Raw genomic sequence first — 6,073 nt, forward strand, 5'->3', positions numbered from 1 at the left:
GAATGAAACCCAGTTCTCCAAATTACAGTCCACTGCTCTTAACCACTACACCACATTGGGTCGCAGGATCACACTGTTATACTAGTACCTTTTCCATGTGGTGCTGCTTCCGGTATGTTTGAATGTTGCAAAAGTAGCCATTCAGATATTGCATAAGCATCAGCCAAAGTAGTGGAATAACTATGGCTGCTTATACACATTGCATACGGAGCTATCATTATACTTCAGAAATAGTTCACGACTGGATTATCCCTTGTGGACAAACTAATCCAGTTGCAAATCATTAGCATAGTATCCAACCATGTATGGATCCACCTCTGGATGTCTCTTGCCTTGAAAACCCTACTGGGTCGTGATTTGCTGGCTGCCACTTGATAGCAAAACAAACAAACAAAAAAAGAGGATACACCTTATGCTAGAAAAAGACAAGATTAAAATCAGTGGTAAATATCAGAAGACCAATACATAGGAAATTCAATGTCTTTCACACAAAAAAGCAACATTCTTTAAAAACTATTTAGTTTATTTCTTACGTTTTAGGAGCTATAGGTTATCAGATTTCATCTGTTTTGAAGGAATTGTTTGTCTAAGCACAACAGGATGGACTTTTTCTCCCTTAGCGGCTGTAGTCCAGTGAATAATTAAAGTAAACAGGAAGACAGTGAATATTTCATATATAATGCTCTGTAAATATAACAGCTACAAATAAATATTTTCATGTGGTGTGTTCATGCAAAAATTAATCTCTCTCTTGAGCTGTCACCTCTACTTCCGTTTTAAGAAGCAGTTTAATTTTTTAAGCATGATTAATAAAAAAAGAGATTTGGGTGTTAAATTCTTAATTGCAGTATTGATGCAGTTTGTGATCTAACCAGCTTTAGGGTAAAGTCTCCCTTTAAAAGTTTTAGATTGTTCAATGAGTAGGATGCAAACATCTGCTTGATAAATAAGTATGCCAGTGAAGCCTCCCTTATGGTACATGCACATAAGATCACTTTCATACCCTAATTTAATATCATTTTAATTAAAGCCCTCACAGCCAAAAACAGGTGGTCTTACCAGATGTACACCTTAAGGGATCTTATCTAAAGTCCCAAAAGAACCAATGAAAGTAATGTCTGGATCCCAAGTGTATCTCATTAACTGTACCTACTCATTGTTTTCACATGTCCAACTGTAGATAAAGACTTCTTAGAATACATGGAATTGAGATCATATTTTTTTGTGTCCCCTTCCACAACAAAAGGAATCTATCTGGAAAATTTTTATTCTAGTCTTTTCCCAAGGAGTTTAGGGTGGTATACTCCCTTCTTCTGCTTGAGTTGGATCCAGCCAGCTTTTTTTCTCAATATGAGCCAACCCCCTCTTTATTATAGCCATTATTTCACACTGCTTTTATCCTGCAGGCCCCCTGATCCCAACTGTAGCCTTTTTCACCAGAGGAAATGCTGATTGGATCCAGCCCATCATCCTCACTACAACCCTGTGAGGCGGGTTAGACTGAGAGAGAGAATGACTGGCCCAGAATCACCCAGCATCTCAGCAATTCTCTCTCGGAGCCACTTTCCAAGCACCCTTAGTGCTAGTGTTGTAAGCTACATCTGACTGAAAATTTTTGATCTTGATTGATGGAGAGGTGGTGATGGAGCTGCAGGAGAGGTGGTGATGAAGCTGCAAGAACCATGGCTACAGCACCATGCAAGTGTGCAGCTACTGAGTGACTAGCAGAACCCAGGCAAGAGCAGGGGATAAGGTATACTAGTGGATGCTCCCATAGGGCAAGGAGCCCAGAGTCTGTCTTTCCAGTTGGCATTGCTTTCAGCAGTAGTGCTGTTTGTATTAAGTCCAAACTGAATAGAGGTATTTCCATAATTCCAACCCCCAGATAGTAATTTTAGTCTTACAAGAACATCCAACATCGTTAAAGTTTCCAGATATGAAAGTTTTGGTTTTCCAGTGTATGGTGAGTGAAGGTTCATTGCAAAAGTGTTGCCATATCTCCATGGACTTTATGTTTTCAGTGTCTTGCATGCATCAACAGAAGTCTCTTTGTGCCTGAGGCTAAGATGACATCATCTTACCACTGTAAGACAAAATCTAGTCATCACCCAAGCTACATTGAACATGTGTGTCTATTTGCAAAATCTGGCTGACATGTGGCAAATATCTTGTCATCCTCCGTTCATTTAACAGAGTGTTGTCCAATAAGTTTCTTGAACTAACAAAAACTTCATTTAGTTAGAACATAATTATGCTTGTCAGCAGACTTCAATCTTTACTGATGGCAGTACCAGTTGGTGGCCCCAGCACAATTCATTTTGTAATGCGACAGAGAATCCTCCCAAACCTAACCATAAGAACACAAGACAAGCCCTGCCAGAATAGAACCAAAGTCCAGCATCCTGTTTTGTGCATGCCTGATCTTACAGGCAAGGCCACCCTGGCTCTGATCCCTGAGCCGTCACGTGAGTACAGCTCATGTTCTTCCTTGCCAAGCCTTCTTTAGTGCTTGAGGGAGGTGTGTCATATCCAGTCCCCCTAGCTGTGAGGTCTATGGGTCAAGGATAGTGGCACCCCTCAAGGGGTTCTTGTCCTAGGTCGATGAAGGCACAGAGCCCCAGGCTTCTGGTCTGAGGGTTACCTCTTCATCTTCCAAACTGATGCCTCAGGTTGCTTGCCTGAGTTGTACCATGTACCACTGAAGCACTGCTCCTGCTTTTTTGGGGGGGGTCAGCTCAGTACATGGTCCACCTCACCACCCATGTGCCTCTTATGGCTGCCAAGAGGCCCCACTGCATATCCCTCAAGAAGTTGTCATAGCCCTCATCTGAAAGGTGGACTCCATCAGGCCTGTGCAGGTGCAGAAGACAATGCCGTTTGGGTGAACAGTATGTGTGCTACCAATGGTAGCAAGCCCATGCCACACCTCACCAGTCAATTTAGCCCATGCCCTTTCCAGGCACCCTGGGTGCATTGTACTGCTGTGGAAGATGCCCCAATGTAAAAGGACTGTATGCCAAAAAGCGTGTGTGTGTGTGTGTGGGGGGGGGAGACCACAAGGCCGGCCAACACTTCCTTCACCACTGCACAAAACTGGTACCTAGTAAGGTGCCTGTTATCGGTGTGTCAAAACAATGGCCTGGCCCCCTGGCCCTGGGATGCAATGAACTCCCACAGAGCCTGCACTGGGCAAATGGTGACTTCTGTGCATGAGTACAGGTTGAAGACCTCTCCTTGCCCCTTGTAATCTGTCTTGGGTGATCTCAGCCTGCCATCCCTGTCCCAGTGAAGGTAACATCCTGCATCTGCAACGCCCTTCCCAACTGGTCCCATTTGGAAACCACTAGCAATTTGCTGATGTGCAGGGCCCCAAAGAAGGCCAACAGGGCTGCTGCCTAATATAGCCTTAACTGAAATCCCAGGGAGCAGTATGAATCAAATGCAAGAGACAAACCTGTGAGTATCTCAAGGGCAACTGGGTCCCTGGCATCCTATTTCTGTGGCTGCTCCCAGGCCCACCTCTCCAGCATCCTCCATACCCTTAAGTCACCTGTATCGTCTGCTTTCTTGGTGGCCTTCACATGAAATGCCAAGGCTGACAAGCAGCCAGCTACAGTGCCAACTGTATAGCCTCCAGGGTGTAGCTGGACACAGTAATGGATGAAGTGGTCAACTATTCTTGGCCAGGACTGCTGCAGCTGTTTTTTCCACCCTAAATTCCTCAAAAGCCTGAAAGGCCCAGTCATAACCACACCCAGTAGGTGGGGCCAAAGAGTTGTTTGTGGCCCACCAAGCGTCACCCCTCCAAGGCTCCACAGTGCCACAGGCATCTCCTCTGGTAATTTCTGTGCTGGAGGGGCAAGGCGGAAGTGCTCCATCTGTGAATGAGTGCACCAGCAATACCATTATTAATCCTGGGGAGATGCCATGCTATGAAAAGGATGTTAAACTTCAAGTATTGGAGGACAAAGGCCTGGACCAGAGACATGACCCTGGGGGATTTACGAGACAGTGTGTTAACACCATGAACCACAGCTGTATTGTCACACCAAACGTGCATGGAAGGGCTTCTGGCCAGATGTAGACTGCTGCTACAATAGGGAAGAATTCCAAGAAAGTCAGATTCCTAACAATCATGTTGTGCATCCAGTCTGTTGACCATCTTTCTGCACATCACCAGCCCTTAAGGTCCCTCTTTGCTACTGGCAGAAGGTTTTTGGGGTGGAGCTTGAGGAAGGTGGGGTTTAGGGAGGGGAAGGGCTTCAATGCCATAGAGTCCAATTGCCAAAGCAGCCATTTTCTCCAAGTGAACTGATCTTTATCAGCTGGAGATCTCCAGCTAGTATAGGGTTGCTAGGTCTCTCTTTGCCACTGTTGGGAGATTTTTGGGCCAGAGGCTGAGGAGGGCGGGGTTTGGGTAGGGGAGGGACTTCAACGCCATAGAGTCCAACTCCCAAAGCGGCCAGTTTCTCCAGGTGAACTGATCTCTGTTGGCTGGAGATCAGTTGTAATAGTGGGAGATTTCCAGCTACCACCTGGAGGTTGTTGTCTTTACCACCTGGAGGTTGGCAACCCTAAGCTAGTACCTGGAGGTTGGCAACCCTATCATCTTTGGAAGTATATTCCAAACCCATTGGCCCTGCTGCATCTGACTGCACCTGAAGTTCTACCTCAAGCAGACGGTCATCCCTGCAGAAGGCACCCCATTAAAGCCTGCCAGAAAGATGCCTGCCAGAAAGAACTTATGTTAAGTTCCTTCCTCAGGGCACTGATAACCCTTATCCTGCGATTGGGAGTCAGAATATCTGACGTGGCCTGGCAAAGGCAATGGACAAAGGCCTGCTCAGGTGCTACAACCCTGCATGCAAAATTCACATACCCCACCAAAGTCTAAAGTTCATGTAAAGTGACTTGCCTGGCCTTCCTAGCATTGAAAACAATCTCTGTCAAGCTGGCTAGCTTGCTGCTGGGAGCCAGCAGACAATTTTTCTTCATTTTTTTTTTAAATAGTCTTGCCGAAAAGACATGACCTATTTATCCCCAGCAAAGAACAACCCACTTCAAACAGAGCTCGTCTCTCATTGGCAAATTGAACCCATTGCTTTAAGCAAGCCAAAACATTTCCAAATTGATGGAGGAATTTATGGGTTTTTTAAAAAAAATGTGGAAGATTTACAGTGTAATTTGAGGAAGAACACAGTGCAACTAAGCCAATGGAGCAAGGAAATAACGAACCATTTATACATGAGTTTGGACTAATCTCTTTAGAGACCTGGATTACTTGAATTAGGAAAGGCAACTATGCCAATAAATGCATCCAGAACAACTAATAATCTTACTGAAATCCTAGTTACATCAAAAGCCTTGCTAAAAGCAAAGCCAGGCTTCAACTACAAAGCATTTCCCAGGTGAAAAACAACTATTTTATCAGCTTAGTGCAAGATATAAAGTGTGAATAACAAACTAAAACAACAGCTGCCGACTGTCATGTTTTCCTTCCTGTTCAGAAAGCAGCACTAGATCAAATGCTGCTATAAATAAAATGGCTGCCGACTATATAAAATGGAGACAGGTGTCCATTTCTCCTTCCAAGGAGCTGTCTCCAAGTGGTCCACCATCCATGTACAGTGGATCACAATGTGAATTGGGGGATTTCTGCCCCCCCATCACTGCAGTTCTTTCAAGGAAGGAGAGAATTTATGATGGTTTGGAGAAAATCCCCTCATCCATATTTCAATCTGGCTTGGAAGGTGAAGACTGCTACTACAGGGAATAATTGAAAGTTGCCTCCACTTCTTGTGAGCAATATAGTGAACCATCCAAATTTTACAATGAAGAGAACAGCAACATTTAAGAAAATATCTATCAGGAGCATTATTAGAGAGAAATAAATGTGTCAGGAGCCTTGTAAAATCTTAACCTGTCACATAAAAGCCTATCTTCAGGATTATATTGCTCTAAAATTTTAAATGCTTTTAAAAATATAGGAGCATGCAAGCATACAAGCAATTAATTTCAAAATTCCCAATTCAATTTAAACAAATATCTTTTTGCATAGCTCAGGTTTTAAATC

Source organism: Euleptes europaea, chromosome 9, assembly GCF_029931775.1.
Source record: "Euleptes europaea isolate rEulEur1 chromosome 9, rEulEur1.hap1, whole genome shotgun sequence".
Taxonomy (NCBI): domain Eukaryota; kingdom Metazoa; phylum Chordata; class Lepidosauria; order Squamata; family Sphaerodactylidae; genus Euleptes; species Euleptes europaea.